At 39.4% G+C, this 24,069-nt stretch overlaps 1 long non-coding RNA gene across 1 annotated transcript; it reads right to left on the bottom strand.

Annotated features, from left to right (window-relative positions):
- Positions 1-1,698: 1,698 nt before the first annotated feature.
- Positions 1,699-17,487, bottom strand: LOC143132179 (uncharacterized). The gene is made up of 4 exons (XR_012988252.1): positions 17,405-17,487; positions 2,810-2,935; positions 2,492-2,639; positions 1,699-1,747 (listed from the first exon to the last, which is right to left on the bottom strand). It is a non-coding gene; the product is annotated as an uncharacterized LOC143132179 (long non-coding RNA).
- Positions 17,488-24,069: the final 6,582 nt, after the last annotated feature.

Below are 24,069 nucleotides of genomic sequence, written 5' to 3'. Positions count from 1 at the left end.
GTCAATTAATCAATATCACTAACCTATCAATTACAAGAATGCACTATAAATCGCTATATCTCTATATGTCTCTATGTCGCTATATCTCTCAAAATCTCTCTCCTCACAAAAAAACCACAAAGATAGGATGTGTTTGAATGACTTTTAAGCATTCTGGGACTTTGTAATTTAGATCAAACAGGTGTTTACTCGGGTAATTGGCTCGCGCGGTAAGGCTGTACACCTGTCCAAACCAAATTGAAACACCACGAAGCCTCACTAAGCCATGGTCACGTGACATGGGCGTTTTGAACCACACTTCGAAACACTGGCGTTTCGGAAGCTCGACACCGTTTCGAAACGTCAGCTTCGAGCGTCACATCCCTAGTAGAGAGAGGACAAACAAACAAGCATGGCTCCCACTCACCACGCTCAGATAAGTTATTGAAGACAATATTGAAACCTGTGTGATTATTTAACTATGAGGTACTTTTATTATAAAAAAAAACTGCTACTACAAACAACTTGTGTGTGCACCCACAAAGTTAGCTTGGCTGGTAATTAGCAGTAGCTCAACATGCATGGTGTGTAATGGTGGAGTCAGGTGTTTGTGTGTGGTGTGGTGCATTGGTGCCTTGTACCGAAAGAGCTCCTTGTGACACTGATTAAAAAACCTAGGAACACCTTGTTACGCCATGCGCTCCACTTTTGAGAACGAAACCCCTCCCAATGTGAACTGGACACCCTAATTTGACTTTTGACGAGTGACGATGCACTTTAGAATGTCATGATAGGGCCCTAAGTGTTATAATTTGTATTTTAGTATATTTAGTATATTCTTTATCTTCTACTGTCGTTATTGCTTAGATGTGTTTTTTATATTATATACATTTAATTACTTTTTTTCTGCTGTTAGTGAAGGTGTGTGTGATGTCTGTATGCTACGTATCTATCTATCTATCCCCAGTCAACACACCCATGTGGGGCCCATATGGGTTGGACATGGGCTGGTGAGTGGGCCCCATGTGGGCTGCCCAGCTGGGTCCCAGTTAATTTTGTCCGGGGGTTCCATGGTGGCCCCATGTGGGCTAGCCCAGATGGGCTGAAGGTGGGCTTCACATGGGTCCTATAGCTAAAAATCCACATGGCCAACCTAGGTTTCTGGGCTGATTATGGGTTCCTGCTATTCTGGGTAAAATTCATTTTGTGTTCATATGTTTGTTACACAGCCAATCCAGGTCTGTTGAACCCACCACATTATAAGGCTTTTTCAACACAGGCATAACAATGTATGTAAAAATACTTGACAGATGTTTGCTTTAGCTCAGTTACCAATGATAGACTTCATTTATGGTTATTTGCTATTTAAGTCATCACATTTAGGATCATCATTTTGTGAGAAAACAAGTAAATTCAATTATAAAAAGATAAATAGAAACAAGTTTTCTTTTATCATTATTGGTGCTTATTTCTTAGAACTTAATCAGAACAGGTGAAAGTGCTTTAATGTAAGTTTTGTAACTTTGTGTGGGGATAGCAGATGCAGAAAGCCAATGAGTTTGAGTGAGAAGAAATAATAAATAGCATAATTTTCTTTTTAGCAAACATTGAAAGTGGGTCCCACAGACCCAAACACCTTACAAGTGTTAAAAAAGCTATAATAACAAAGAGACTAGTAATATAATTAAATACCTTTTTATTTATGTATCATTTATTTAGGCATCTTTACGGGTGATTTGGCTGGTCATGCCGTTTTTCTTTAAACTTCCTGCAAGAAACAAATATAACGGTCACTTACTTCATACTGTATTGTCTAACACAACTCTCAGCCTGGACTGCAACTATGTTAAGAAAAGCGCTATATAAATGAAGATTATAAGAACTACACACATACTCTTGAACACACAAGTTAGGCAACTGAGACGTGCAAACACACTGCCCAGCCAGGACAACAAAAATGGACCTGTTTATAACATTAGGGTATTGTGACATCTTTCTAGTATCAGTACATAGGGCTGGGACACCCTATAAATAAATAAAAACAGCCAGTTAAGCTTTAGACAGCCGCAGGAACTTCAAAGATCACTAGACCAAATACTTCAGACATGAAAGCAGTTTATCAACAAGGCTATCGCGATTTTAGAACTGTTACATTCATGGTGTTTACAACTGTTACAAAAGTAGGGTACCGCACATTTTAATGGCTGCGTCAGGTTGTAACAAAGGTAGGTCCTAGGCTAGCCTATATGTCGCTGTTAAGTTTAATTCTGAGATTCTGATACGTTTTCAACTGGGTTGAAAACGTATCAGAAGTTCAGAAATAATCACGTTATGCGGTCAGCTTAAGACCTCTGCAGAAGGCTACATGAAGTCGAATCCCCCAAACGTTTCACATTTTTTCTTTTTCCTTTTTTTATTTTGCAGGCGTCACTACCCCACGGTATTGCAGTAATGTGGTTACCTTCCCAGCCCTATCAGTATAACTTAAAACATTATCCACATGCACACCTACCTCATACAGTTGTAAGGCCTTGAACTCTCTTCCCGTTTTGGCCCACAAAGTTGTACTGCCTGGATAGGCCATGGTCTAGGAGGAAGGTCATCATCCTTCTTGTGGCCTCGTCAACAGTTGTCCCCCCTATGTCAGTCACAGCTGCAACCTGAGGGGGAACAAAGACAATACAAAGCAAAGTTATCTATATTGCTCACTGGAGTAAACCACCCAACATGAACATCCAGAAGCATGGGTGTGAGCACACTGAGGAAGTTTCAGATCAAATTCACTGCCCAATAAAATTGAGTTGCATCACCCTAGACTTAACATACATACCAGTTTGGACATGAAGTTTGGATTTGCCAGTTTTCCTTCCATGACTTCCACATCCCTAACGGTCTTTAGGGGGAAACCCTCTGGGGTAGAAGAGACGGTGGTGCCAATGTTGCCACGCTTTCAGCCCTACATTAAATTAAGCAAAGTTGCTCATTTATTGCAAAAGCAATATATCTTCAATTCATTTATCATACTTCAAACCGTGTGTGTGCTATGATAATAGCCTTTATTTAAACTGACCATGAAAATCTGAAATAATTCTCACAATTTATTTCTGTGACACTAAATGAAGATCAGATCACATTTTGTGACCAATTTATGCAGAAAACCAAATAATTCCAAGGGGTTCACAAACTTTCACATTTTGGCTGTATGCATTCTCTCTACAATTACACCAAGAACGATAACAATAACTATAAACAAATATCGTTCTCATTATTATGAATGACGACGTTCACACATAAACTATAACGATAACGACATGAAGAACGATATCATTGGGGATCACTTTCTGAGCGATTTTGAGAACAATAAAAAGCTAATAGCCAATCAGAAGAACCCATCGAATTATCGTTCTTGGTGTGAATGTAATTATAGTGGATGGAATCCACTATCTTGAAATCTCCTGGCTGCTTCTTCTTCTTCTTCTTATAACCTTTTCTTTTTACCTTTTCAAGAATTAATGCGACTCTAACCGCTTAACGTACAGACATGTTGAAATAACCGTTTTGTAGGTCTGGAGTGGGGCAAGAGAGTTATTTTTTCAGATTTTTAAAAAAGTTTATACTTTTTGAGAAATAGGGGATTAAAAATGACAAAAAGCTAATTTTTCCCCCATAGACTTGTATGGCTGTGATGTCATAATGGCCTAAAGCCATGCCTAAAGCCAGCTGCGCTTGTTAAGCTCCCAGAGAATTTCCCGGGCTAATTAGAACACTGGCACAGGTGTCACCTGTGAATTCAACGGTCTCAGCTTCTAATGCATACAATCTGGGGCTCCCTAAAACTACACATCCCAATTAACTTGTGCGCATGCGCAGTAGCGTTCTCCTTGCCTCTGATTCCTACCGATTCTACAGGCACTGCTGCTGTCAAGCATCCTCTTGAAGAAAGTTTACGTTCTTGTTGTCTGGTTCGTCCAACAAACAACGACGAAACGGACGTTTTCCTACCACACCCAATGTAAGTTAAATATTTGTGTTTTGTATTTGAATGGAGTGTGTGAAGTCTGTTTAAAACGACTCGGCTAATCAAGTAAGCAAGCTGGCGTTAGCTTCAAACTTGTAGCTTAGCAACATAGTAAGTTCATGTTTCTAGGTTCGCGGTTGTGTGCAGTGGAGGCGGTAGCAGCTAGCTAAGCACTCAAATTGCCAGCTGACAAGGGAAATGGCAAACAATCACTGGCTGAAACTTGGCCTTCGTTTTGAACTACGTTTGTATATGAGTGGCTCAATGAGTTAAATCTCCAGTTACAAGGCTAAGACAAGCACCTACCTCACCTAGCAGATCTAAGATTACTGCATTCAGGTATGGGACAGGCGCCTCGATAGCGACAGTATTATGCCTTTGAGAATTTGAGTGAAATCGCTGAAACGTCTGATTTAGAGCGATGAGGGACAGGTGGGGTTTAAAAATGCCCCCTTGATCTAAGTGGGGAATGAAAGAAAAAGTTTGAGAACCACTGGCGTAAAATAACTTGATTGTAGGCTTAGCTGTTAGTTTGTTGCTCAGTTGAACATATTTATCTAACAGCTGTCCCCCCCCCCCCCCCCCCTCCTTCTATTTCTGTTAGGTGCCGCTTCACTCTGCCACTGAAGTATCAGGCTGACTGCAACTGCTATGGATGGCAGGAAAACACAGTACACACGAATTTCTAGATGAAGAGTGAATAAATGCACTTGCTTAACTGATAACAAGTTGTCAATGGTTATTTATGCAAGCTTGTGTAGCCTAAACAAATTTATCCTGGCTGTAGATAAAGCAGGATATGAATTTCCCAATATTTTGCCAGATTAGGCTAATAGTGGTTTACTGAGGTTTAATATCAATTGAAATACCACTGAAATCACGTTGATCTTTAGTTTGGTTGTAATTTCAACATTGTTTCAATATTCATTTTAGTGGAAATACCATTGAAATCCCATTGATCTGTAGTTAGAATTTCAACGTTGCTTTAATATTAATGAAGGGTGCAAAAGTGATATAGAATAAATGTGGCAGTGCGACGTTGATTCAATTATTTTAACGTTGACAAAGTAATTGTTAGCTGGCTGCAGAATGAACAGTCATCAACACCAACTGAAAGCCCCGTTTTGCAGGTACAGTAGTCTTGCATTGCATACTCTGAATTACATTTTCCAAAGGCCAGCTTTCATGCTTGTGTCACAACTTCAGAACGGCTTGACGCACATGCTTCAAATTTGGTGTGAACATTTGTATGGATTGTATGGAATGATTAAGTCAAATGTCAAGGCCAAACCCACCTTGAGTGTGATATCTCAAGAATGCCTGACGCACAAGGTTTTTTGGTACAAGGGTTTGTATTGTCGTGGCAGATATTCAGACTCGGGCCAGAAATTAAGTCCAAACATCTTGCCCACAACGTAACAAAAATACACCATTATAAGTGCTGAAGTCAAAAACTTGTCCCAAAAAGAAGGCGCAAAAGTCCGGCAGAGTTCCGTGCAAAAATTCCTTTAATGACTACATAGCGCAAAGCCTGAGTGGATCGCACGATCGCACTCCCGAACAAAGGTAGAACTCTCTTACTTATACCCCTCCAAAATGCTGACACAACACTACCCCGAACGAACTTTTCACCTTAAGTTTATGGAAAGTTCAGGGGTGTACAGTATAGAGTGATTACAGGTCATACATTGTGCATGGGTTAAATATCGTTCGCCCCCTGCACCCTCCTACTGGTTGTTATGAGTAGAGCTCGCCCTGTGTATGCGGTATCTTGCAGCTTCAAGGCCGACTCAAAAGGCCTAGGCTAAGGCAGCATGAGACACAGTGCAACAAAATGAGACACAGGGCAGCAAAAAGAGACATAGGGATACAGAGCGCACGTAGGGGGAATTCTGGTAGAATAGCTTCAGTATGTTAATAGTATTAGTTAAACTTGTTATTTAAAATGTTATAAGAGTATTATGGTTAGGAATAACTTCAGTGTATTACTTGATTATGATTAAGGTTATATGAATACATGCTCTACAGTTTCAAACTCGTTCTCTCATCATGATGTCTACAACTAGGATAATTTTATACAACATTCCCTCCTTTGAGACTTGCATAGTCTCACAAACTAAAGAATTATCCTTCCTTTCTGATTCTTAATTCTTATACTGGCTACTGTCTCTGACTGTGTACACTTGAAGAGTATCAAAAATGGGTAGAGGTAAGAAGGAATATCACCATTAACATGTCAGTGAACATGCATTTCTGTGTCGTATTTTCGCTTTTGACTAAGCCATCATGGTATACACACAACATATGGTTTTGATGTTATACACCCACAAGATAATGCAGTACTAGTACACACACACTTTTCATACACACTGATTGTATCTTTTCGTTCAACACAAAAGAGTTATGGATAGTTTTGAACATATGTACAATAGGTCTTTAAAAACAACATACTGACTACTTAATGTAGTATCACACTCATGATTTGCTTGTTGAAGGTAAAAAGCCATTTGTTGATGGTCTTCACCAGCACGGTTAAATCTATAAGCTGCAAAGTCACATTGCATAGTTGGTCGTTGAGTTGTTGGTTCTCCTACTGATCTTGTTGCTGGTACCTTGTGTTCATTTCATGGTTCTTTTGGTGTGGGCCCTGCTTATGCTACAGGCATTAATGTGGTCATGAATGGGATCTTTGTTACTTCTATAATGGCATTTTCTCTTTCTTTGGTATTATGCTGTTTGTTTCTTCCTTGATGGTTTTATCTTAGAGTAGAAGATCAGAAACTGGTGTTACCGTCCCTAGATGTGTACAATGCGGTGTATGAATCTTCCTCATCTGAGCCGTTTGTTGGATTTAGGTGATTGTGGTCTCATGTCAATCACGTTGCTTTGGCTTTAATTCAGAATTCCCTATTGGCCTTTCATGCTCTCGCATATCCCAGTCCAGCACAATCTTGTTGTAGGACTGGGGCTGGACCTGGAATAGGTATTAAACTTGGAGCAGGGTATGGACTTGGGGATAGTAATGGGTTTGGAGTAGGGAATGGCCTTGGTGGTGGTAATGGGTTTGTAGTAGGGAATGGGCTAGGAGTAGGGAATGGTCTAGGAGTAGGGAATGGGCTTGGGTATGTTAATGGGTTTGCAGTAGGGAATGGGCTAGGAATAGGGAATGGGCTAGGAGTAGGGAATGGGCTAGGGTATGTTAATGGGTTTGGAGTAGGGAATGGGCTTGGGTATGTTAATGGGCTAGGAAAAGGGAATGGGCTAGGAGTAGGGAATGGGCTTGGGTATGTTAAAGGGTTTGGAGTAGGGAATGGGCTAGGAATAGGGAATGGGCTTGAGTATGTTAATGGGTTTGGAGTAGGGAATGGGCTAGGATTAGGGAATGGGCTAGGAGTAGGGAATGGGCTTGGGGCGTGGACTGGAGATGGAAGTGAAGTTGAAATCCTCTGGCCTGGAGCTGGTGTCATTTGGGTGTAGAGGTTTTTAGTTGAGATCATCTGGTTGCAGGGTTCTGGTCGTAGTTTGAAGTCATCTGGCTGTGGACATTGTGTGACATTGCCACTGGAGTAGATGACTGTAGCCGCATTGAGCTGAAAGCAACAGTTACAGGTGGACTCCCCCAGACTCTCAAATTCTCACACCTCGCTCAAGCAATGTAGCGCTCCTGGTCAGATTTATAGAGAGAGCAGAATAGAACAAAAAGAAACAGCACACAACCCATACAGCCACACAAATCCTAAACCATTTGGGAACTTGGAAGATTTTCAGATGAAGAAATTCATACAATCAGTTAGATTTAGCCCATAAGTCCTTCTTTAAGTCAGTCGTTATCAAGTCTGTAAAACAATTTAACCAAAGTTAGTTAGATTATGTTAGATTATATGACACACAGATTAATATTTAGATTAATATTTAGATTAATAGTTAGTAATAGTAGTTAGTTAATAGTTAGTAATGGTTAATAACAGTAATATTTCGTAGCAATCAATGTCTACATACTGTTATTCAAATTTCCTATCCCTCCCTCCTTTTGACATTTTTCAATGTCAACAAAAAGTGGGATAGGTCTCGTATTCTCCTGGTTGTCAGTCTGATTAAGACCCCAGGTACGTCGCTCCATTCACACATTGCATGCACACTCACTCTTACATCTTTCACTCACCTGTCACTCACTCAAGCCTCATTCTGAATCAGTAACAGCTAATCTGCCCCACCCTGTTGCGTCCAACAGTTCCAGTAGGATGGCAAGGTTTTATGCTATTAGTTATTCTGAAATATTGTTGCTTTGGGTATTCACTCCCTACTACCCACATCCTTATTTCTCATGTCAACCGTCAATCAATACTAAGCGATCACAATCATCCTACCAACTTTTCAGGCATTTCCACCTTCCTTGTAACTAATTAATTATTTCATTTTATTATTTCATTTTATTATTTCATGTAAATAGTTTATGTTTTTTTGATTATTATAAAGCGATTATTTATTTAGATTTTTTGGTTTATTCTGTTACTTTTAATTTCACTTATAGAGCGCCACAACATTACACATGTCTCATAGCGCTCTACAGAGTGTTTTTATGCTTATCAAATTTATTCTGTTAACATTTTCTTTGTCTGTTCATTCAGCATATGACATTTATCATATCATAGTTAAAAATAATGAAAGTTTTGTTTTTATAAGGCAACTGTTACACTATTATTGTTTGTAGTTTTTCCTACTGTATATAGATTGTCATAAGCCATACTCTCACTCTTTATGAGATTTGGGAAGCACAGCAAAGTGTCCATTATTACCTACTGCTCTTAATACCATCACTCCTTAATCGGTTATGAGATCAATATTGAAGAATACTTAATTGTTCTGGCCTTTACTTGCCCTTTCAGTTTCCCTAATCATCAATGTGTGTTGACCATGTGTATTATTCTAAGCCCTAGTAGAGCTTCTTCTTCAATGACACATCAGATTGAACCCTTTCTTGGGGATTACTGGCTATGGATTCATATCCATGGCATCCTAAAGCCATGAATGCAAATTTAGACTGATTCTGGACTGGCCTGGCAACCAGAAACATGGATTAAAAATGATTTGAATTTTGAGCCAGAGCATCCTTAAAGACTCCTGGCTTACATTTCAATCCTCAGTATCCTTGAAGAACATGCCGTCAATCGTTCTGTCCCTTCTTAAGGTGTGGTGGGGGTTAGTACATGTGTGTCGTCTTTTAGTTGTGACTTGAATATTGGTGGATGTCCAACTGAAGTGTACCTCTGGTCCGATCCAGCCCTGACAGCCACTCTAGAGATTGATGAGATCCCACACCATGCTCATTCCTTTTCATCAACGATCATACTCTCTTTAATTGTTGCCACATCGAGACTTGTTGCATTGGTATTTGCTGCACCTTGGTTGACAGCTGACATTTGTTGATCAAGTGGGGACCTCATAGTCCCTCTCCCACTCATGTTCTGATGAGTATGATTTTTTTTTTTTTTTGAATGCCATAAAGACAGTTCCAGCCATAGTTGGTGTATTTTTGGTAGTCTCTTACTTCACTTGCTGAGGCTGTTTGCCTTTTTGTGTTCTTTCACTCCTTTTTCCAAAATGAGGCTCGGTTGAAAAGGAGTCAGGCCCAGTGAGCAGTATCAGGCGAAGGCAAATGCTCCTCCCTCTTGCTGTGGTCCACTCCTATTGTCGAGGTGGGACTTGTGGCTCCTCCCCCTGGAGTCTGGCAGCAGTGGCTAACCGTCTCTGAAACAGTCTTAGCATTGGTATCACATGGATAGACGTTGGTGTGGGTGACATGTCGGTCGGCTGTAATCAGGGCCTGGGTCTCGGATTCAGAGGGCACACAGCCTGTAGACAGACTCAAAACTGTGTTTAGTCAGTGGTTAGTTTCTAATCTTTCCCTGCTTCTGTACCCTGCCTTATCTAAAACATTAACCCCATTTGTTTCAAAGAATACCCTGGTTTTCATATAATTCCCCAAATTATGATGGTATCTCAGAACAGACACTACACTGTGCAGTTAGTCAATTAGTCAATTTGTCAATTTCAATTTAGATTTTTATCCTAATAACAACTTAATCAAAGTATTTTTCGAAATTTCCTTTCTCTACTCTTTTTTTTCTTAGATTTATCAATTCAGTACATTTCTTTCACTGTGGTAACTATTTTAAGGATAACCTTTTAAAACATTTTTATTTTATTGTATATAATCTTAGTTCTTCAATTAAATTGTATTCAACATTTCAATTAAACTCACTTTAAGTTCAGAAGATGGATGGCATAATTGTGGCAAACGATTGTGATCCCAATATTGACCGGAACAATTGAGACTATGATTTTTTCTAGAATGCAATATTCATTTTTATGTTCTTTTCTGTTATACTATCCTTTCCTTTCTATCAAGTTAACTGAAACTGGTGACTAAACACAATAATTGGTCAAAAGTTCCAATTCCATTTTCTCAATTCAGTGTCCATCCGCACATGAGTCATGCTTCCACCTCAACCCGGGTACACCCGCTTATACACTTGGACACAGCACAAATTCTGTCCAAGGCACTGGGCTTAACTTTTGCTGTACAGTCTTTTCCCGGTTTCCTTGAGGGGGAGTCAGGGCTCAGTGGCGGAGACCTCTACAGCAATCAGAAGTTAGATAAACTCACTTTCTCAGACACACAGAAACATTTACTTGCCCTCGGTTTGCATGCACTTACATTGGTTAGTATGAGATATTACATCAACCTTTTCCAAAAATGTTTTATATCACTCACGTTTCTAAATTATCTCTCCAGCCAAAATGTTCTCTTTTCCATCAATTGCTTTTTCTTTTGATTTTACGCTGCACTAACCAATGACAGTACCACAACACACCAGGCAGGCTATTACTTTGTTTCAAAAAACATAACCAACAAACAATAACCAACGAAAATACAAACTAAACTCAACAATAACTCATAACAACATATGCTCAGCAACACTAGTAATTGTAGCATACATTTTTCTAATTTCAAATGACTGAAATTAGTAAAAGCAATTACAGTAAGGTGCAGTAATACCACATCTGATTCACCTTTATTTCACCAATTATTCCCCGCACCAATGCCCTTCAATACCAACACAAATACCTTCTTATCCTTTAGCTTACTATGAGGTGTGCCATTTCCAGCCTCTCCACCCGTGCGCGCCTCGAGTGGATAGCAATTACTATTGCAAACCTGTCCTCATGTGAAACATAAAATTTACTGAGCGACTAGGGCAATTTTTACCTGCCGGCAGCTATCCCACGACAACATCAATGTCTATGAGCAGCCCACCGCAGTACTCAGCGTGACTTCTCTCATGCGACCCTTATGTCACTGAAACGTTAGTCCGCGATTAAGATTCTATCAAGCGACAATCCCGAAATCCGACATCTTTGTCGTGCGGAATTCATCGCGATTATATCTTTTTAGGTTCTGAACTATAGCTCTCACCCGACCCATTATTCGTCAAGAGCTAATAGCAGAGGCGTCCCGTCTCACAAAAGCCCTTTAATCTTACACTTCATTTGCAATGATCAGGGATATAATTAGATTTGTGTCAATTAGTGAACTAACTTACAGCTACAAAAGCGAATTAACAGCTGGTATTCAAGCACAGCAGTAGCTAACATTTATGCAAGACACAATTAAACACACAAATAAGCTTTTTCTAATAGGCTATTCATCCATATTCTAACCATCCATTGCTCTTCATCCATATTCTAACCATCCATTGCTCTTCATCCATATTCTAACCATCCATTGCTCTTCATCCATATTTACTCTCAGATGTTAGGCTCAGCTTTGTTTCATTTTCTTAAACTTTTGCTTTTTTTTTTTTTTTTTTTTTTTTTTTTACATTCTTTTCAAATATCTATCCAGTTGGTATGGTATAAAAATGGTGCGGCTCCTTTAAGGCTCAGTATATAGGGAGGGGGCAATAAGCACAAAGAGATTAAAAAAAAAAAAAAAAACTTATTGAACGGAACAAATTGTATGACTATGGTTCACCTATTTCATGGGGAAAGATGAGACAAACATCTTTTAAGCTATTCAAATGTAATTCAGGACATACAAAGGGATTGCAGAAGACTGAAAGCCCTATTTATATCTTTTGTCATGTATTTTCAGTCGACAGGAAAGTTTATGGTTTATGAGAATGCACACACCCGATGTCGCCCACACGCTCTCAAAACTGATCCTTGCTAATTATTTACGCCTTAATTTCTAATGGTATATACATCAATCAACCTTTTGATAACCTATGCCGCCACTTCCAAACAGTTTCAGTCATTTCTAACCATATATATATTTTTTTTTTTTTCACTGAGCTCAGGCACTTTTCTGTCCGGGATATTCAAGGTCATCGTCTGATAAGCACAAAAACTGTGATCTGATGCCAAACAGCACTCCTAGTAATTTCTCATTCATAGCCTACTACTGCACAATACGGTTGTTAGTTTACAAAACATAAGCACACACATGCGGGGTTATTACACATATATTTTGCACCAAACTCTGCCAGCGACTCTTTTCAATACTCTTAATTTTATGTTTAACAATTTAACTAGGTTCTTTTGGAGGAGAGACAATTTCTTACCGTCAACCTGGGTGGAGTCCTGCACTCCAACACACTCAACAAAATCACAGAAAACAAAAAGCTCTACTTCGTATTCAATTTTGGTGTCTTGTAGTGCAGGCTGGTCCCCCCAAGCTTCGGGTGTCTCGTTATCTCTCCTGGCTAGGCTCGCCAAATGTCGTGGCAGATATTCAGACTCGGGCCAGAAATTAAGTCCAAACATCTTGCCCACAACGTAACAAAAATACACCATTATAAGTGCTGAAGTCAAAAACTTGTCCCAAAAAGAAGGCGCAAAAGTCCGGCAGAGTTCCGTGCAAAAATTCCTTTAATGACTACATAGCGCAAAGCCTGAGTGGATCGCACGATCGCACTCCCGAACAAAGGTAGAACTCTCTTACTTATACCCCTCCAAAATGCTGACACAACACTACCCCGAACGAACTTTTCACCTTAAGTTTATGGAAAGTTCAGGGGTGTACAGTATAGAGTGATCACAGGTCATACATTGTGATGGGTTAAATATCGTTCGCCCCCTGCACCCTCCTACTGGTTGTTATGAGTAGAGCTCGCCCTGTGTATGCGGTATCTTGCAGCTTCAAGGCCGACTCAAAAGGCCTAGGCTAAGGCAGCATGAGACACAGTGCAACAAAATGAGACACAGGGCAGCAAAAAGAGACATAGGGATACAGAGCGCACGTAGGGGGAATTCTGGTAGAATAGCTTCAGTATGTTAATAGTATTAGTTAAACTTGTTATTTAAAATGTTATAAGAGTATTATGGTTAGGAATAACTTCAGTGTATTACTTGATTATGATTAAGGTTATATGAATACATGCTCTACAGTTTCAAACTCGTTCTCTCATCATGATGTCTACAACTAGGATAATTTTATACAACAGTATGAACTCAAAGATTAAGTGATTCAATGGTTTTTTTTTCAGGAATCTCCCCACCAACATTAACCCAGCAGCTTTCCATCCACTATTGTAATTCCTCTGGCATTACATTCTAGTTGAAGTATGCAGCTCTCCATTTTGAAAACCATCCGCCAAAAACACCTCATAACTGTGTTGAGGTGAATTGCTCTCCACTGTATTTAAATATCTAGAACTATTTATTCTGACGTCGTGAAAACGTTGTCAGCAATAAACAAGCCATTAAGTAGCCTAGTGATACCTAGGTTAACGTTACGGTCCAATACAATCGCTAACGTTACCGAACGCAGAATAACACCAGGACAAGGATGAGGGCAGCATCACAGCAGCAACGGTCATAGAAAGGCATTCGTAAAAAAAGACACATTTACTGAACGCTTGCCATAACGTTAATGGTTGTGGTTTGATATTACATCTGACAGGAGGCTATCTTGCAATCAAATCTAATTCTTTAAATCACATGGACGAAATTACATGTTTAAATCATTCATTTTTTTGGGCTGGCATGCGTCGATTAACTTTATGAATGTTTATTAAAGTTAGGCTAGATTCTACCTGTGTCAGAATCAAAAAACATTGCCGCCTAAAATGTTTCGGCCAGCAGCTAACCAGCTAACATTGGCTAGTAAATAAATCAAACAAAATAGGGTTTCCAATATCTTCCAAAACATTTTAGTTGTTGAATCAGCAAAAAAACTCTAAACAGCCTGAAAATGCTAACTTAGTTACTCCTGCCAAAGGCTTCAAATTCCTTTGAGAAGTAGCTTCTAGAGCAGGGGTCTCCAACCTTTTTGGGGTCGAGGGCTACCCGAGGGTGAAAAATTAGTCGGAGGGCTACTTATTCGAATAAATAAATAAATAAATAAAATAAACGTATTCATTTCACTATAAAACTATGACTATGTAAGATTATTTGTGTTAATCACTAATAATCAATGAAGACAGACATTTAAACATGAACAATGAATTATTAATAGTCTCAACAATCTTACTCAATAATATGAATAACTTTTATTTTTCAATAATTCCAAAATGTACATAAAATTGAAGATCAGTAAAGAAATCCAATATATATTCTTTTTTTTCTAGTAATCTCATATAGGGATAATTAAAGCTGTTATATTACAATATACAAATTCCACATCAATAGCTGTAACATAAAAATAGAAAAATAAAATAATAAAAAAAGTGTTTTTCTGGAAATGTCAGAGGCACAATAACAAAAGGTGATAAATATGCCCTTTTAACACACAACACATCTATGACATTTAAAGCTGTTATATGCAATGCTAGTGGGAAGCCTGGCATTGCAGGGAGCCCACCAGTGCACTGTAGTTAGGGGTGTAGCTTGACACAGCAACTCTTATAGAATCCTCAAGGTGAGTATCAGTTAAACGAGTTCTGTGTTTGTTTTTAATGAAGCTCATATTAGAGAAGGCTGACTCACACAGATAGGTTGAACCAAATAAGCAAGCAGCTTTTAAAGCTGCTGTATGCACACCTTTGTATTTCTCTGAGTCCACAAGACACCAAAAGTGAGGGGAACCCTGGTGGGCTTTGAGAGTAATGTCATTTTGCAACGTGAGGATTTCCATTTCTAGCTCACCTGCATTTAAGTTAAATGTTTCACCTAACTGCTCTGAAATGCATGAGATATCAACTTGCAAAAAGGGATTGGAAATGAATGTCACACATGGCTGCAGTTTGTCAAAGTCCTGAAATCTCTCCTCAAACTCATGCCCAAGCCTAGATATGAGCTGGGTGTACTTTTCTGTAGCCCTGTCCAATGCCCCAGATGCAGGAGTAGTTACATTTAGAATTGACTGCACAGATGGAAAGTGAAGGAACTTCTTACTTTGCAAATGCACAGAGAAAATGTTCAACTTGGCTCTGAATGCACTCACAGCACTGATCATGTCAGTGACATTCTTGTCTTTGCCTTGTAACTCACAGTTCAAATGATTAAGTTTCCCTGTGATGTCCGTTAGAAAGGCAAGGTCGAGCTTCCATTCAGTGTCTTGGAGCAAAGTAGTGTCCTGACCTCTAGAATCCATGAACTGTTTTATTTCACCCAGAAGTGACAGAAAACGCTGCAAAACTCTACCCCTGCTGAGCCAGCGAATCTCTGTGTGCAGCAAGAGGTCACCGTATTCAGCTGACAGCTCCTCCAAGAGAAGTTTGAATGACCTGTGTTGTGTGGCTTTGGAGCGGATGCTATTCACAATCTTTACGACCGGAGTCATGACGTGGTCAAAACCCATCACTTTCGCACATATTGCCTGTTGATGGATGATGCAGTGGTCATTTAGAAACCGTGGAAAATCTGGATCTCGTCTGCAGCGCGCAATGAACCCTGAATGACGGCCGGTCATCGCGGGGGCTCCATCTGTCGTCACCGATACCAACTTTTCCAACGGGATATTCTTTTCGGTGAAATACCGCTTCATGGCTTCATAGATGTCAACAGCCTTTGTTGTTGTCTTCAGGGGTAGCAAAGTCAGCATTTCTTCTTTTATGGTGAAATCGCTGAACACCATTCGAACAAAGACCATCAGCTGCGCCGTGCTACTGTTGTCCACAGACTCATCACACTGGATGCTAAACCATTTGCATGTACCCAGTTCACGGTTAAGCTGTTGCGTTAAGTCTGTGGACATCGCTGACACTCTCCTGGCAATGGTATTGGCACTTAGCTGGACATCCGAGATAGCAGCAATGATTTCTTTTCCGTTCTTGTGATCTTTGAACAAGGTGTCTGCTACCACGGACATTACTCCACACACAACCTCACCATCCGAAAACGCCTTCTTGTTTACAGCCAGGTACTGTGCTGCCCTAAATGAGGCTTCAGTTGCAGCTACCGACTGTTTCACGGGCTTTATGAAAAATGATTGCTGCTTGCCCAAAGCTGCATTGAGCTCACGCGCCTTTTCTGCCCTCAGTGTGCTGCCTGGTGGGTAGCTAGCATTGAACGTTCTGTGTAATGTAGAAAAATGTCTTTCCACATTGTGTCTCTTAGCCAAAGCTACGGCAGCTCCACAAATCATACATACGCTCTTGTCTTTTACTTTAGTAAAGAAGAACTCTTCCTCCCATTCCTCCTGGAAGTGGTATGATTTCTTTTTCTTGATTTCAGACATCGCGAAATACACATACAGAATTCTTTCTTGTTTACATTCTTCTTCTAATTAATGTCAAGGGGAGTCTGCGCAGTGGCGGTATAGGCTAACTTTTGGCGGTATAATTATATATTTTTTAAATAACTTTACTAAATTCATTTTCAAATGTTGTAGGAAATCTTAAAAGTTGTTTTCTTCTATAGCTAAACTCGTATTAAAACATGAAAACATTAAAAAATATTATTTAAAAAAAAATGTACCATATGTGATTTAGAACTCTGTGTCAACCAATGGCTATTTTTAGAACATCCACCGCGGGCGCCTCATAGGCTCCCGGCGGGCTACCTGGTGCCCGCGGGCACCGTGTTGGAGACCACTGTTCTAGAGCTAACGTTAACGTTAGCTATTGCTTTCTACAAGTCAGCTATTCAAAATAATCTTTAATATCGAATAAGCACTTTCAACATCAATATCAGAAAAGAGGGTCATTGACCTCACCGGTTAAAATGGTTAAAATTAAGTTAGAGTAGGATGGCATGACGTTAACGTTAGCCTAGCTAAATAGGATTTTCGCCTTGTTAGCTGTAGAACTAACGGTAATCGTTAACGTTATGCCAACTGTCACTCCCTCCAACTTGCCAAGTGTTTGGTTCACTTATGCCATGATAGTTTTCTACAGAATGTAGATTCTAATGCTAGCATTTTTCAGTTATTAGGCCTATCTATACAAGGACAGTTGTTCTTACCTTTTGCGAGATGAAAGCAGCCTCTTCCAGTGCGTCCAAGTAGGTAATCGTGGAGATTTGAGAAGAACAAAACTAGTCACAGCCTAGCCTTTTTTTCTGTCACGTTTCAACTTTTCCAACGGCTCTTGGGGAGGAGTTTCTTTGCGCAGGCGCTTACCACTAGAACTTTGGGTGAAAAATCAAAAACTATTAAGTTTTTTTTAACGAAGTAAACTAAGTTTAACTAAGTAAAAAAAGCTAAACAGATTGTAAAGCCACATTAAAATGGTTTAAGGCTCATTACGGAATACTAATAAATATATATTGTTAATTTTATATAACTGCAGTAACCAGCATGTCATATCAACATACTTTATCATGTTTTTTTTTATATATATATATATATTTTATTGTGGCCCAGTTGGGACCCATGTAGTGCCCATGTTTAGTTTTAGTACGGTGGATTTTATCTGGGTTGCCCATGTGGGCCCCAACATCAAAGCCCACTCTAAGCCCATGCCCAGCTGAAACCCAACTAACCCAAGTAAGGCCCATGTGGGCCCCACATGGACGTGTTTGCTGGGTCTATCTTTCTATCTATCTATCTATCCTAAGTGAACCATTTATAAATTAGTTAAAGAGCATCAAATTGGTAGTATTTCATAAGACATGTATATTTTACATATTATTATTAGCCTACATATGTACAAAGTTGAGACCAAACCTACGTCCTTGTCTGAGGGAGAAACTGTGAGGGCCAATGAGGAGAGAGTGAGTGAGAGACAGAGAGAGAGAGAGAGAGAGAGAGAGAGAGAGAGGGTTGGGGGGGGGGGACATAGCAAGGGAAAGGAAGTCTTTGCTACATGTTAGTAACAGAGCATTTTCCACTGCAGAGAGGCAAACCTCATGTTAAAGGTAGCACGTCTTGGTGATTGTCTGAAAATTACATCATTATACATACATGGGTATATTTTATACATCATAGTGTAGTATCAACCAATTATGGGAAGTGCATGGTTCTCCGTATTATTTAAAACATTTAGGAACAGGCTTGTTGCTACAAATGTGGTCTTTATCTTCATCCTTGCTGGACTAGAAAAGCTGCTGGAGCCGGAGTGTCCTTGCGATCCCAAATGGAATGCGTTGTATTCTTCAGCTTTCTTCATCATTCCTGCCCTCATGGCTTCCGTTCTGATGTGGTTTTCTCAAACATGTTCTTTTGGTAATGCCACTTTTTTCCCAGCAATTGTGTGGCTGGACTTGCTCTTCTTTGATGGGAGGTACTTTGCATGTGCAATGACTTACTGGGAGGGCAGGTATGTCATTGCGAGTGAAGGGAATCCACCAAGATGGTGTAAACCCTTTGCAAATAATCCACTGGGGATTATTACAATTGATGTCAAAACAGTGATGCTACACTCAAAGCAGTTTTATTATCAATCTCAGGTGAGGATGTGTGTAGAGGGTAATGGCTTGTATGTGTTGGATGACTGTGTCACAATCTCGGCTGTTGGTCTGCCTTTTTGCATAATCTCCACTCAAGTCAAAAGATACGAATAGCCTACACAACGTTTTGCTGATTACTTCTTCTCTGCTCTGTGTTTGTCAGCTCATAGGCTGGGTTCTTCTCGTGGTCATCTGTGGGGGACTTGTAGTGTATGGTATTCAAAAGTGCTGCCTGAGGGAGATACAGACTGATGACTCAAGAGGAAAGCGGCAGAGTAATAAAGGAGAGGAGTCTTCTGAGCGTCTGGAAATGAAACCATGAATGTTGGCAGTTGATTTTTAAATATGCTTTTTTGAATTAGGAATTCTGAGCAAAAACACTCAAAATTCACATACAATTCCATTGCAGAAACACAAATCCGATACGCTAGAGGGAGGTGGATTAACTCTCAATTTGCATAAAGTATAGGCTGTAATTTGACTAAGGTTGATGGAAACGATGTGGAAATGTAGAAATGTTTCCGTACATTTTTTAATTTGCATACAGCAAATGGAAACACACACAGTTGTATTTTCTGGTGCTGAATTTTTATGACTGCACTTAAATATATGAATGGAAGTCCAGCAAATATGAATAAATATACTGTATATGTTGAAGATAAGTGACTGATTGATAACCCCAGTGAGATGCTCTCAAAGGCTTTTCTGTTGGTGATGTTTTCTGCCTCCAAAGGTTGCTTTGTGATTTTGTTTTTTGATGGTATATAGGCTTGGTTGTTGATTAGCCACTGTGGGAAGTCCCCTACCTACAGGAATTTAACATCTCTCCTGTGTGCATCACCTGTACACTGTAAAAGAAAAATATTTTTGGCTGAGCTATGAGGTGTACATTTTTCAAAATCATTCAAAAATAGGTAGAGTAGCCTATGAAAAGTCAAGAAGTAGTATTGCACACTGCAGGGTATTTTGCTGGCGTGAACAACGCGTTTCGCAATTTGCTTCATCAGGTTCAGGCATTGTTCATGCCAAATAATGTCAGCAAAATACCTAGTGTGCGATGTATACTACCTCTTGACTTTTCAATAGTGCACACCATCAGCACACCTGGAGGAAGAAGGGCTGTGCACAGGGATGTTGAACCTTGATAGGTAGAGTATATATTGAGTACTTTGTCTCACTTAGATTATTGCTCTAGAGTTTTGAGACGTACATTTTGTCTCAGACCTAGTTGTACAAATTTATATAGGGTAAAGGTAAGGTGAAGAAAAATTACAAATCTAGACTAGAAGTGCAATTCCGAGGAATTACACGAGGGGATGCAGTCTGCTGGTGTTGGTGAGGCTGTTGAGCTTGCTGCTAGCTGTTTGGTAGGGTAATTGTGATACCTGCAAAGGTGCTTTTGGAGTAACCAAATTTGAATCTTGTGTGACATGGCATTCTTGAGATATTATACTCAAGGTGTTTTTGACCTTGACATTTGACCTTCAACCTCCAACTTCAACTCACTTCATCTTTGAGTCCATAAAAACACTCGTACCAAATTCAAAGCATGTACGTCAAGCCTTTCTGGAGATATAATGCTGAATGCATGAGATATGGCTGGGACTTTTATTTTGACACACAGGAAACACTTTAACAAGATGTGTAGTTCAGGCAGAGCTAGATTGTATGCTTAGAAGCTGAGACAGTTGAATTCCTCACAGGTGACACCTGTGCCAGTGTTCTGATTAGCCTGGGAACTGCTCTGAGAACTACTTAACGAGCGCAGCTGGCTCTATTATGACATCACAGCCCCCATTCAAGTCTATGGGGGAAAAATACACTTTTAATTACAAATATCTCAAAAAGTATAAACTTCTCAAAAATGAAAAACGGATAGGACGGTAAAGCCTTGGAAGATCTACGGAACGGTGTTTGAACCAAATTTGTACGTTAATCGGTTTGGGCTGAATAGCGCGCACAAAAAGGTAAAAAGAAAAATAATAATAATAACTAGAAATGCAATTCCAAGGAATTACCAGTGCATGAAAATGCTAAAGTTGTGATGTAAAATATCATGTATAGTTAAAACAGATAATAAAGAGATGGTTACTACGGTGATGCTAGGATAGACATGGTGGTTGCATAGCTTAATAAAAGTTGATAGTTTAAAAGTAGACTGTTTAAAAGTTGAATGTAGATAGTTTAAAAGTTGTTGATAGACAGTAGATAGTTTAAAAGTTGTTGATAGACAGCTAGTTTAATAGATAGTTTAATGATAGTTTAAAAGTAGACCGTTTAAAAGTTGAAGGTAAATAGTTTAAAAGTTGTTGACAGACTGGAAGTTGAATGAATGTTGATATTCAAATAGTTTAATGGCTGTGCATAGGTAGATATTTGACGATAACTGAAAGTTGGAATGGCTCTAATGTTCGCTAGCAGTTATGCTAAGATTTTTAACTATGCTAACCATGCTACTTAGCTAATGTTTTATAGCAGTGCTAGCAATGCTAACCTGCTAACCATGCTACTTAGCTAACGTTTTCTAGCAGTTTAATGAATGTTGATATTCAAATAGTTTAATGGCTGTGCATAGGTAGATATTTGACGATAACTGAAAGTTTGAACGGCTCTAATGTTTGCTAGCAGTTATGCTAAGATTTTTAATTCTTTTAACCATGCTACTTAGCTAATGTTTTATAGCAGTGCTAGCATGCTAACCATGTTACTTAGCTAACTTAACTAACATTTTCTAGCAGTTTTACTAAACATGCTAACTATGCTAACAATGTTAGCATGCTAACTATGTTAACCATGTTACTTAGCTAACTTAGCTAATAATTTTAGCAGTTATGCTAACTATGCTAACTAGTATGCTAACTAGCATGCTAACTATGCTAACCATGTTACTTAGCTAAACTAGCTAATCATTTTAACAGTTTTGCTAAAAATGCTAACTAGCATGTTAACTACGCTAACCATGTTACTTAGCTAACTTAGCTAATCATTTTTAGCAGTTTTGCTAAAAATGCTAACTAGCATGCTAACTATGCTAACCATGTGACTTAGCTAACTTAGCTAATCATTTTTAGTAATTTTGCTAAAAATGCTAACTAGCATGCTAACATGCTAGCATGCTAACTTGCTAGCATGCTAACCATGCTAACTAGCTACAGTGGGTAGGAGTCATAGTTGATGACAAGTAACAGTTACAATGGCTAAACAGTTAAAAAGTTCAGTAGTTTAAAGGGTTAAATTGTTTAACAGTGAAATATTGTAGTGAGGACTTTTATTTTGAAACAGTTTTTGGCAGAGGAAGCAGTTTAACAGGATGTGTAGTCTTAATAGGGCCAGTTTGTATGCTTAAAGCCTGAGACTGGCAGTTGAGATCCAGGTGGCCTGAACACCTGCCATAGGATTCTAATTGCTTAATGGCCGTATTATGATGTCATAATCGGCAATGTTAAGTCTATGGGGATTTTTAAAAAGTTTTTCTTTAATAGTTTAAAAAGTATAAAAGTTTCAAAGTTGAAAAGAGATAGCAACCCGATCTGTTTGAAGACCTACGTTACAAAGTTTGAATGAAGTGTTCAAGAGAAATTGCGTCTAGAAAAAGTGGTAAGCGGAATAATAATAATAAGAAGAAGAAGTTGCCTAGGAAGAACAGTACAGTGCATTTTCATGCACTGTAATAAGAAGTTTTCGGATTTCAATAGAGGGGATGCATCCCCTCTAATTACAGTTATCTTTGTTTTTTTCATTTAGCAAAACAACTGCTTATGTTTTGGTCAAGCATGAACTGATAACAACTGCTGTTTGTTATTTCTTGCTATTTATTTTCATGCATGTGAAGTCGGTGCATTGCTGTAAATGTGCTTAATGCTAAATCAGTCATCCCTGAATAAACAATTTGAATGAAAGAAAAAAATACAACTAAATGACAGAAATGAATTTGCTTGATTTGTTCCTCTGTCTGCTCAGTAAGGGGCGTCTTTCATTCGATAAGGGGCGTGTTTCACTTGCTAAGTGGGTGTGTCTGACCTTGACTTCTCTTCACTGCGCATACTCCAAGATTTTTCCCAAGATGGCGTCACAACGGTGGCTTCAATTCTATAGAACATAACTGGAGCCACTATGTCCAGTTCTAAGTATACAGTCCAAGGTGTGAATATCAATGGTTGATGCTGAAAGAATTTGGCAGTTGCCAGCCATATAAAAGAAAACTATCTGACGAGCTGGAATCGAATGTCAGGACCTGTGGCTCCTCTCGTACTGAGCACGATTGCTATTGCAACAACACATCATCAGTAGGGTAAAATTAACCTGTCTCACGACGGTCTAACCCAGCTCACGTTTCCTATTTGTGGGTGAACAATCCAATGCTTGGTGCATTCTGCTTCATAATGATAGGAAGAGCCAACATCGAACGATCAAAAAGTCACGTCGCTATGAACGCACAAGCCAGTTATGCTTGTGGCAACTATTCTGACACCTCCTGCTCAAAATCCAAAAAGCCAGAAGGAATAATCTTTTTTATCCATTATTTAGTATCAATCATGTATGTGGAAAATATGGTTTTCTCAATACTGAGGAATGAACTCAGCAGAAGTCTTTTTTCTTCACATAGCTTCGGCCCGAGAAGTTGCTGCAGTCTGAGTGTCCAGTGTAATTGGCTCATTCAATCACTCCCTCACTCTCCACCTCAAGCTGGTGTGGTGAGGGCTCTGGTGCATAATGGCTGCTGTGCATCACCCAGGTGGGTGCTACATATTGGTGATGACTAGTGAGGTTCCCCCTTCACTGTCTTGAAAGGCGCTATATAAATGCAATGTGTTGTTGTGTTGATCCCAAATGTATCCTTAAGATTTCATCATCCCTGCCCTCAGTGCCTCCATCAAGCATGGAAATGCGAATGCAGTGACATGAGAGAGCAGCTTGTCAGTAACTACAGCACAGCAGTTCAAATCATGACGGCACACAGGTGGAAGATATGGGATCCAAACCCACATAGACCTGCTATTTACCAATCTATAGTTTAGGCTAAACAGGCCATTACAAAACTACAGTCATGGAGCAAAACAACTGCAATTACAGTACACAAGTGGTTCTCAAACCTTTTCTGTCATTCCCCATTTTGGAGGTGGGGAATTTCCAAAACCCACCTGGCTCCAACCCTACAAAATGGTAAAACGTTAAAATATGTTTTATTTTGCATTTTGGTTCCACGTCACATTTCCCTTCTTGGCCTGCTGGATCAGATG

This window comes from Alosa pseudoharengus, unplaced genomic scaffold (genome assembly GCF_046254945.1).
Source record: "Alosa pseudoharengus isolate Yale_2024_CS ecotype anadromous, Long Island Sound unplaced genomic scaffold, YU_APseudo_1.1 YU_APseudo_1.1_scf_19, whole genome shotgun sequence".
Classification (NCBI taxonomy): Eukaryota; Metazoa; Chordata; class Actinopteri; order Clupeiformes; family Clupeidae; genus Alosa; species Alosa pseudoharengus.
Note: the sequence above shows the minus strand (reverse complement) of the source record. Positions and strands in the feature narration are given on the sequence as shown.